The 10,717-nt window shown below is 42.0% G+C and overlaps 1 protein-coding gene and 1 pseudogene across 1 annotated transcript in view; one reads left to right on the plus strand and one right to left on the minus strand.

Moving 5' to 3' along the window:
- The window catches only part of OCA2 (oculocutaneous albinism II), a 569,803-nt gene that overhangs the window by 401,777 nt on the left and 157,309 nt on the right, over positions 1–10,717 (minus strand). The gene's annotated exons all lie outside the window — the stretch shown is intronic.
- Positions 8,703–10,717, plus strand: LOC102858427 (annotated as a pseudogene).

The following is a 10,717-nucleotide window of genomic DNA, read 5'->3' on the forward strand; positions in this document are numbered from 1 at the left end:
GTACGCCAGGGATGTGTCCTATCTCCATACCTTTTCAACCTGTATGCAGAGCAGATTATCCGAGAGGCTGGGCTCTATGAGGAGAAGCGTGGTGTTAGGATTGGTGGACGATCTATCAACAATCTGCGTTATGCAGATGACTCAACTTTGCTCGCTGAAACTGAGGAGGACCTCATGCACTTAATGCAGAGGGTCAAGGACTGCAGCCTTCAGTATGGACTGAGGCTCAATGTCAAGAAGACAAAATTTCTCACCACCAGACCAATCGGTAGCAAAAAGACAGGGACCTCTACAGAGTACTGAAAAGCAATGATGTCTATGTGGAGACTAAGGTGTGGCTGATACTGGCTATGGTCTTCACAATTACTTGCTACTCATCAGAGAGCTGGACAATAATGAAGGATGATAGAAAAGTTTGAGTTGTGGTGCTGGAGAAGATTGTTGAACATACTGTGGATTTCAGAACACTCAGGTCTGTTCTAGAGAGGGTGAAACCAAGCTGCTGCCTGGAGGCAAAGATTTTTTTTCTTAAGTTTGATTTTTTTATTATTATTCTGAATTTTAATGAAAATTTACAGAAATTTTGGATTTCCATTCATTCATTGTTGCACTTTTCTCCCTGTCCACCCCTCCCAGGCCAGTTCACTCTTCTCTTTGAAGAGTAAAAGAAAAATTATTTCATTGTTATACAACTCCTCACCGCAGGTCCACTCCATTATGCAACCTTCATTTGGGACTCCTGTCATGAAAATAAAACCTAATCATGGATGGACGGTGCTGCTCCCACAGTTATTTACGGGGATAACTGCTGTCTAGCGACCACACGGACCCATTAACTCAGGAAGCTACCACCCATCACAATGTGACCCTGGAGGAGTGACAGGCCCCCAGAGGAGCTAACACCCACGGCCACCACACGACCCCAGAGGAGCAACCACCCCCTGCCACCGAGTGACCTCAGAGAAGCGACCACCAACCCAATGCCACGTGACCCCAGAGGACTGACAACTGTGACCCCAGAGGACTGACAACCCTCTGCTGTGTGACCCCACTGTAGAGCCAGATGCCACATAAAACCCCTGGCTGCACCCAAGCCCAATCCCCCGCTTCCCAGTGGTTGCACCCCAGCCCCTTGCTCTCCCCACCACAGCCCGGTGCCCTCTCCCTTCCCTCCACCTTGCCAGTGTCACAATTGCGTGCCTCCACCCCCACCACAGTCCTGCAGCCCCAGTGGTGCTTCATGGCCACTAGAGAGTCCTTTTATGACACAGACAGACTGACCAACATGGCAAGCTGTGGACAGTAGGATTTCAAATCAGAACTTTTGTTGGAGCAGTTCCTTTCAGAGCTACAGGAATACAAAGACACACTGTGAATCCAGCCATCACCCAAAGCCACCAGCTGAGCTGCTGTGGGATTGATCTAGCAGGAGAAAGGCCGGTAGGATCCTGACTGGGTTTTGGGGGACATTGCCGATTACCTGGGAGAGCACCCAAGGGCAAGCCCATTGGTGGGAATTAAGCCAAACTCTCTTAGGCCATATGACTTCCCAGGATTGAGCCAGCTAGTGGTAATCTGTCTGAACTTTTATGGACTCTGCAGAACAGCCAGAGGCAAGTGGGTCAGAGGGAATTTTACTTTTGGGTTCCTGTTGGACCCAAGACCCTGCTTGGGCAGGGGCTGATGTGTGAGGGCACCTACATAAATGCCACTAGGCAGGAACTAGTGAGTGGAAACCACTGGGTGGGAGACTGACAGATGGAATTTGAGTAGGGACCCCAATTGTGTGCACACCCGGAGAGCTGAGGTCTAAGTAAGATCCCACAAGTGTTTGACCTGCCCTTGTGATTGCCCCAACCCCATGAATGCCCCACCCCATTTAGCTCCACCCCAGTGCCTATACGTCTGGTCAATCAACTTGCCTTTAATCAAGAGCACCTTGATCTGTCTTACCGACAAGAGGCTGCTCTCACAGGCTCTGAACTGAGATTTCCCTGAAGTCAGAAGTGCAGAGAAACAGACAAGTCAGGTAGCTGCCCAACTGATCTGTAGAGTATTGTCTTCATATCAAGAATATAACAATGTCTCGAAGAGAGCAAGCTATCTTACACACTACACAGGTACAAAGCAAAATGTCACCCCCAAATGGTGACACAGTATCAATAGATTTCCTGAAGCCAGAAACCTGACAGAACTTTCTGATACAGAATTTTCAAGAAGAATGATTGAATATATTCAATGGATAAAAGACAAACTTGAAGAATTATGGGATACTACAAGCAAAAAACCAGGAGGAGCTAAAATAAAAAAACAACCCAGAACAACGCACAGAAAACAAATGAGACATTAGCAGCACTGGAAAAACAAGAGACCACTATTCAAAATATGAGGTCCAATGTTTAAGATGCTATCAACATGATGGAGGGACACATGAGCAGAGCTGAAGAGATGGAACAGAGAACAGTGAAATTGAAGACAGAATTTTCACCAATGATCTGCTAAAGAAGAAAGAAGAATCAAACAAGAAGGAAAAAGAAGAAAACCTAAGAATAATTTTGGACACCATCAAAAGAAATAACATGTACATCATTGGAATCCCAGAACAGAAAGAAGCAAGTAAAGACATCAAAAAAGTTGTGGAAGAATTACTAGAGGAAAACTTCACGGCATAATGAAGAATGAGAGAATATATATATTCAAGAAGCTCAGCAAACACCATATAGAACAGACCCCAAAAGAAAAACACCAAGGCATATCATAATTAAGTTTGCCAGAACCAAAGATAAGGAGAGAATCCTGAAAGCAGCAAGGGAGAAACAAAGAGTAACCTATAAGGGAGAAAGATAAGATTAAGTGCCGATTTCTCAGCAGAAAAAATGCAAGCAAGAAGAGAGTGGAAGGACATATATAAAACACTTAAAAAACACAACTGTCAACCAAGAATACTGTACCCAGAAAAATTATCTTTTAAATATGAAGGAGAGATCAAGATATTCCCAGAAAAGCAGAACCTAAGAGACTTTGTAAAAACAAGGCCAGCATTGCAGGAAAGACTCAGAGATGTCCTTCTTACAGACCTACAACAGAAAGCAGCATAGTCCAAAGTAACTAGTAACAACACCAAAAAGAACTCAACACAATGATAGCAAAAAAAACTTGCCTCTCAATAATCACAGTGAATGTGAATGATTTAAATACACCACTGAAGAGAAAAAGAGTAGAAGATTGGATAAAAAACCAAAATTCAACTATATGTTGTCTAATAGAGACACACTTCGAAAATGACGATTAAGAAAGACTAAAAAGAAGAAGGTGGGAAAAATATACCAAGCAGACAGCAACCAGAAAAAAAGCAGGATTAGCGGTAGTAATCTCTGATAGAATAAATGTCAATTAAAAAAAACCATCACAAAGGATAAGGAAGGTCACTACATAATACTAAAAGGGTCAGTAGAACAAAAGGACATAACAATAATAAATTTCTATGCTCCAGATGAAAGACCTGAAAAATACATAGAACAAACCTTAACAAAACTGAAAAAGGAAATAGACAACACTACTATAGTACTTGGAGACTTCAATACACCCCTCTCAAAAAAAAAGATAGAACTGCCAGAGAGAAACTTAACAAAGACACTGAAAAATTAAAGCACCCAATATTTGACCTCATAGAAAAAAGCACAGTATACCTTCTTCTCCAATGTGCATGGAATATTCTCCAGAACAGATCACATTCTAGGTCACAAAGCAAGCATCAGTAAATTAAAAAACATAGAAATAATACAAAGCATCTTTTCAGACCATAATGCTACAAAATTAGAAACTAATAATTAGAAGATAAAAGATTTTTTTAAAAAACCATACATTTGGAAGCTGAACAACACCTTGCTTGGACATGACTGGGTACTAGAAGAAGTAAATAATGAAATTAAAACTTTCTTGAAACAAATGACAATGAAAACACCACTTACCAAAACCTCTGGGAAACAGCCAAATCAGTAATCAGAATTTATACCAACAATACTTCAAAAGGCAGGAAAAACTGACCATTGACTAACCCAAAATCTCCAGCAAATCGAAAAAGAACAACAGAAAACTTGACATCTTCTGGAAAAAAACCTAAAATTATAAAAATTAGAGCAGAAATAAATGAAAAAGGAAACAGAAAAACAATTGAAACTATCAACAAAACTAGGAGTTGGTTCTTTGAAAAGGTTAATAAAATTGAAAAACCACTAGCAAAACTCACAAAAGAAAAGAAGATAGATATAATCCAAATAAGAGATGAATCAGACAACCTCACAAAAGAGCCACCTAAAATAAAAAAGCTAACATTAGAGTATTATGAAAAACTATACTCAAACAAATATGAAAACCTAGAGGAAATGGACACTTAGAAATGCACAACCTACTTAAACTGACACCAACCAAAATTGAACACCTGTACAGACCCATTACAAAAGAAACTGAAAAGGTAATAACAACAACTCCCAACCAAAAAAAGCCCTGGACCAGATGGTTTTACAAGTGAGTTTTATCAAACATTGAGAGAAGAACTGTTACCAATCCTACATAAGCTATTTCAGAAAATAGAAAAAGATGGAATTCTCCCAGATTCATTCTATGAAGCAAACATAACCTTGATACCAAAACCAGGTAAAGATTCCACCAAAACAGAAAACTATAGGCCAATATCTCTCATTAATAAAATCCTAGGCAATAGAATCCAATGATATGTTAAAAAAATAATTCACCATGACCAATTGGGATTCATAACAGGTATGCAAGGATGGTTCAACATAAGGAAGACAATTAATGTTATTCATCACATTAACGAAGCAAGGACTCAGAACCACAAGATCCTATCAATTGATGCAGAAAAGGACTTTGAGAATATCCAACACCCTTTCCTGATTAAAACACTCAACAAAGTAGTACTAGAGGGAATTTCTTCAACATAGTAAAAAGTATTTATGCAAACCCAAGAGTCAACATTGTTCTCAATGGAGAGAGGTTAAAGGCATTCCCTTTAAGAACAGGAACTAGGCAAGGATGCCCACTATCACCTCTCTTATTCAATATTGTATTAGAAGTCTAAGTGATAGCAATAAGACAAGAAAAATGAATAAAAGGTATCCAAACTGGCAAAGAGGAGGTAAAATTATCTCTCTATGCAGACCCCAAAGACTCAGCAAGAAAACTATTGGACAGAGTGGACCAATACAGCAAAGTAGCAGGATACAAGATCTACATACAAAAATCAGTTGGATTTCTTAGCCAGAGCTAAGAAAAACAATACCCTTTACAATAGCTAATCAATCACAAGGTTAAATACTTGGGAGTAAATTTAAACAGAAGCACAAATGATCTATTCAAAGAAAATTACAAAACATTACTACAAGAAGCAAAAACAAGCCTAGAGAAATGGAAGAATATCTCTTGCTCATGGGTTGGAAGACTCAATATTGTGAACATGGCCATACTACCAAAGGCAATTTACACATTTCATGCAATCCCAATAAAAATATCAATCTCATTCTTCAATGAGATGGAAAAGGCCCTCTCCAGTTTCATTTGACATGGAAAGGAGCACCGAAACACTCCTTAAAAATAGAAGAAAGGTAGGAGGTATCTCACTCCCTGATTTCAAATCCTAGTGCACTGCCAGGGAGGTTAAGAAGCATGGTACTGATACAATGACAGACATACAGATCAATGGAATAGAATTGAGAATCCAGAAATCAGCCCATCTATCTATGGTCAACTGATTTTTTACAAGAAGATTAAATCAGTTAGCATTTTTAACAAAAGGTGTTGGCAAAATTGGAAAACTATTTGCAAAAGACTCAAGCAAGATCCACACCTCACGCCATACACAAAATCAAAATCTTTGTGGATCATGGGCCTATGACTAAAACCAAGGACTATAAGCTTCATTAAAGAAAAGATAGGAAGAACTCTAGAAGTCCTAATCCACACATAAACAGTCTTCCAAGTATCCTACAACCAGGAGAAAATAAAATAGGTAATGGGATCTTCTAAGACTCAAATCCCTGTGCACTTCCAAAAACTCCAACAGGGCAAAAAGGGAAGTCACAGACTGGGAAAAAGTATTTGGCAATGACATGTCAGATAAGGGACTTATATCTAGAATTTATAAAATACTTGAGCACCACAACAAGATAAAAGTAAATAGTCCAAGAGAAAAATGGGCACAGAACAGGAACAGATATTTCACCAAAGAAGACATCATATGGCTAACAAACACATGAGGAAATGTTCGAAATCCCTAGCACTAAGAAAACATGTGAATCAAAACAACTATGAGATATCATCTCACCCCAATCAGAATAGCAAAATTTAACAGAACAGCAAGCAACAAATGCTAGAGAGGTTGTGGAGAAACTGGACGCTTATTCACTGTTGGTGGGAGTGTAAAATGGTGCAACCACTGTGGAAAGCAGTATGGCGCTTTCTCAAAAAGTTGCAAATAGAGATACCATTTGACCCAGCAATACCACTACTGTGAATATACTCCAAAGAGACCATAACTGACATCGAAGCAGATATATACATACTCATGTTTATCGCAGCTTTGTTCACAATAGCAAGGAGTTGGAAACAACCTAAGTGTCCATCAACAAGCAAATAGATATAGAAGCTGTGGTATATTCACACAATGGAATACTACACTGCATTGAAAAAACAAGGAACTCATGCAATATTATTCCAAATGGGTGACCCTGGAGGACATTATGCTAAGTGAAGTATCTCAGTCACAAAAGGACAAATACTGCATGGTGCCACTGTTGTAAAACAGGACTGACAATGGGGTTGGGGGGAGACTGAGAAAGATGGGTTCAATAATGTATACTGCATTGAAACAGGAGAAAACTGTTTAAAAGGGATATGTCATTAGGTATTTTTGTCCTGACGGGATTCCAGAGTGACAGTGCATAGTGCAATGGACCTGGGGGTAGCGATTATAAAAGAAAGAATTTTTCTTTTACTTTTCCAAGAGGGTAGTGTGCTGGGATGAGGATAGGAAGGGGAGAAAAGTGCAACAATGAATGAATTGAAATCCAAAGTCTCTGTAAATTTTCATTTAATAATAAAAAAATTTAAAAAAATAAATATAGGAAGATGGTGGTGGTGGAGAGTACAGTGTGAAGAGCCAGAGGGATAGCAAGTTACACGGAGACGGGACACAAGAAGAGTACTTCACGCACCATAGAGACCGACCATCAAAGCGTGACGTGAACAGTAGGAATTTGAATCAGAACTTTTGTTAACACATTATTTTAGAAGCTATAAAAACTTAACACCCTGACATGCCGTGGTCCCATCACAGACCCAGCAAAAGCTGGAACCCACTAGCCAAGCTGCTTCGGGACTCACTTGAAAGGAAAATGGTTAGTGGGGAAATTGGTTGAATTCTGTTAAGCTCCACCAAAACCTGGCAGGTCTGTTGCATGACATGGACAATAGGTTTTGAATCATATCTTTTGTTGAAACTTTTAGTATTGGAACTTTAGTAAGAACTCAGCACGAACTTGGCAAAAACCAGAAGCCATTAAATGAGCTTCTATGGGACCCATTTGAAAGGAGAAAACTTAATGGGGAAATTGGCTTAATTCTCTAAAGCCCCACTAAGACCAGGTGGGTCTGTTGCATGACGTGAACAGTGGGAATTTGAATCAGAATTTTTGTGGGATTAGACTCAGAACATGCACATAGCCTCAGTTGCATTCTGGGCCACATTTTGGTCCACACTTCTGATCAGCAAAAGCCAGAAGCTGCTGGACCCATTTGAAAGGGGAAAGCTTAGTGGGGAAATTGGCTGAATTCTCTTAAGCCCCACCAAGACCCAGTGGGTCTGCTATGTGACATGGACACTTGGAATTATAATAAGAAATTTTATTGATACAAATAATTTTAGGAATCAGAGGATTAAACCCATACTGCTTTATGGAAATTTGCCCGAGTCTTCGCTGGTCCTGCTAAACCCAGGACCCTACTTGGACAGGGGCCACTGGGCGAGAGCACTGGATAGTGCCACTGGGTAGGGGCCACTGAGTGAGAACTGCTGAGTGGGAGACGGACAGCTGAAATTTGTTCAGGGACCTCAATCATGAGCACACCTGGGCAGCTAAGGTCTGAGTGGGGTCCCGCAAGTGATTGACCCATCCTGGTGATTCTTTCACTCCCCCTGCCTGCCCCACCCCATTTGGTTCCACACCTGTGCCTACACGACCAGTCAATCAGCCTGCCTTTAACCCAGAGCACCTGGATCTGACTTACCTACAAAAGACTGCTCTCACAGGCTCTGAACTGACCTTTTCCTTGAGTCAGAAATTCAGAGAAATTGTCTTCAGATCAAGACTATATCAATGCCTCGAAGAAAACAAGCTACCCTACTACACACTACACGAGCGCAAAACAAGATGTTACCCAAAGGGTGACACAGTAGCAATGGATTTCCTAAAGCCAGAAAGTATGATGGAATTTTCTGACACAGAATTAAAAAGAACAATGATTGAATATTTTCAATGGATGAAAGACAAACTCGAAGAACTACAGGATAATATAAGCAAAAACCAGGAGGAGAAAAAAAAAAAATCCAGAACAATGCAGATAAAACAAATGAGGCACTAGAGGCACTGGAAAAAGAGAAACCACGATCGAAAATATGAGGTCCGAAGATGGTGGCACTGGCGGAGGAGCAGATGGAGGTGGCGGCCAAGCTAGAGCTGGAGGGACCGCCAACGCTGCTACCTCCACAGGCAGGAGACGGGGCTGGCGAGGGTAGCGGAGGCAATACCAACAACGGGTCAAACGGTGGCGGCGTCCATGGCCGGCGGGGATGGTGGGACCCCAAAGCCCGCGGTGGCTGTCTCCACCACTGCTCCGGCGGGGGCGGCCCCAGCGCCCGCCGCAGCCACGGAGACCGACGCTCCCCACAATCCGCAGACGCTGCTGGCTGTGCTGCAGTTCCTCCGGCAGAGCAACCTCCGCGAGGCCGAAGAGGCGCTGCGCCCCGAGGCCCGACTACTGGAGGAGGCAGTGGCAGGCTCCGGAGCTCCAGGAGAAGCGGACGGCATCGAGGCCGAGGCGGCCAGCACGCTTCTCAGCCGTGTCACCACCTCGGTGCCCGGCTCGGCCCCCCGACCCTCCGGGCACCAGTGTGCCCGGAGCCGCCAGTGTCTCGGGCTCAGCTTCAATGCCTGCAGCTCCAGGAAAAGTTGCAAGTGTAGCTGTGGAGGACCAGCCAGATGTTAGTGCTGTGCTGTCTGCTTATAACCAGCAAGGAGATCCTGCAATGTATGAAGAATACTACAGTGGACTTAAACATTTCATTGCATGTTCTCTGGACTGCCATCAGGCAGAACTGTCGCAACTCTTTTATCCACTATTTGTGCATATGTACTTGGAGCTAGTCTACAATCAACATGAGAATGAAGCAAAATCGTTTTTTGAGAAATTCCATGGAGATCAGGAATGTTATTACCAAGATGACCTACGAGTATTATCTAGTCTTACCAAAAAGGAACATATGAAAGGGAATGAGACCATGCTGGATTTTCGAACAAGTAAATTTGTTCTGCGTATTTCCCATGACTCATACCAACTCTTGAAGAGGCATCTTCAGGAGTAACAGAACAATCAGATATGGAACATAGTTCAGGAGCACCTGTACATTGACATCTTCGATGGCATGCCGCGTAGTAAGCAGCAGATAGATGCGATGGTGGGAAGTCTGGCAGGGGAGGTGAAACAAGAGGCAAACAAATCAAAGGTGTTTTTTGGTTTATTAAAAGAACCAGAAATTGAGGTACCCTTAGATGATGAAGAGGGAGAAAATGAAGAAGGGAAACCTAAAAAGAAAAAGCCTAAAAGAGATAGTATTGGATCCAAAAGCAAAAAACAAGATCCCAATGTCCCACCTCAGAACAGAATCCCTCTTCCTGAGTTGAAAGATTCAGATAAGCTGGATAAGATAATGAATATGAAAGAAACCACCAAACGCTTAAGCCTTGGTCCAGACTGCTTACCCTCCATCTGTTTCTATACATTCCTTAATGCTTATCAGGGCCTCACCGCAGTGGATGTCACTGATTATTCTAGTCTGATTGCTGGAGGTTTTGCAGATTCAACTGTCAGAGTGTGGTCTGTGACACCCAAGAAGCTTCGCAGTGTGAAACAAGCTGCAGATCTTAGCCTCATAGACAAAGAATCTGATGATGTCTTAGAGAGAATCATGGATGAGAAGACGGCAAGTGAGTTGAAGATTTTGTATGGTCACAGTGGGCCTGTCTATGGAGCCAGCTTCAGTCCAGATAGGAACTACCTGCTTTCTTCTTCAGAAGATGGAACTGTGAGATTATGGAGTCTTTAAACATTGACCTGCTTAGTGGGATACAAAGGACACAACTATCCAGTCTGGGACACGCAATTTTCTCCATATGGCTATTATTTTGTGTCAGGAGGTCATGATAGAGTAGCTCAGCTCTGGGCTACAGACCACTACCAACCTTTAAGGATATTTGCTGGACATCTTGCTGATGTAAATTGCACCAGATTCCACCCAAACTCTAATTATGTTGTTACGGGCTCTGCAGACAGAACTGTGCGACTTTGGGATGTCTTGAATGGGAACTGTGTAAGAATCTTCACTGGACACAAGGGACCAATTCATTCCTTGACATTTTCTCCCAAT

The sequence above is a fragment of the Elephantulus edwardii genome, unplaced genomic scaffold (assembly GCF_000299155.1).
Source record: "Elephantulus edwardii isolate Elephantulus edwardi_28Jun2011 unplaced genomic scaffold, EleEdw1.0 scaffold00234, whole genome shotgun sequence".
Lineage (NCBI taxonomy): Eukaryota > Metazoa > Chordata > Mammalia > Macroscelidea > Macroscelididae > Elephantulus > Elephantulus edwardii.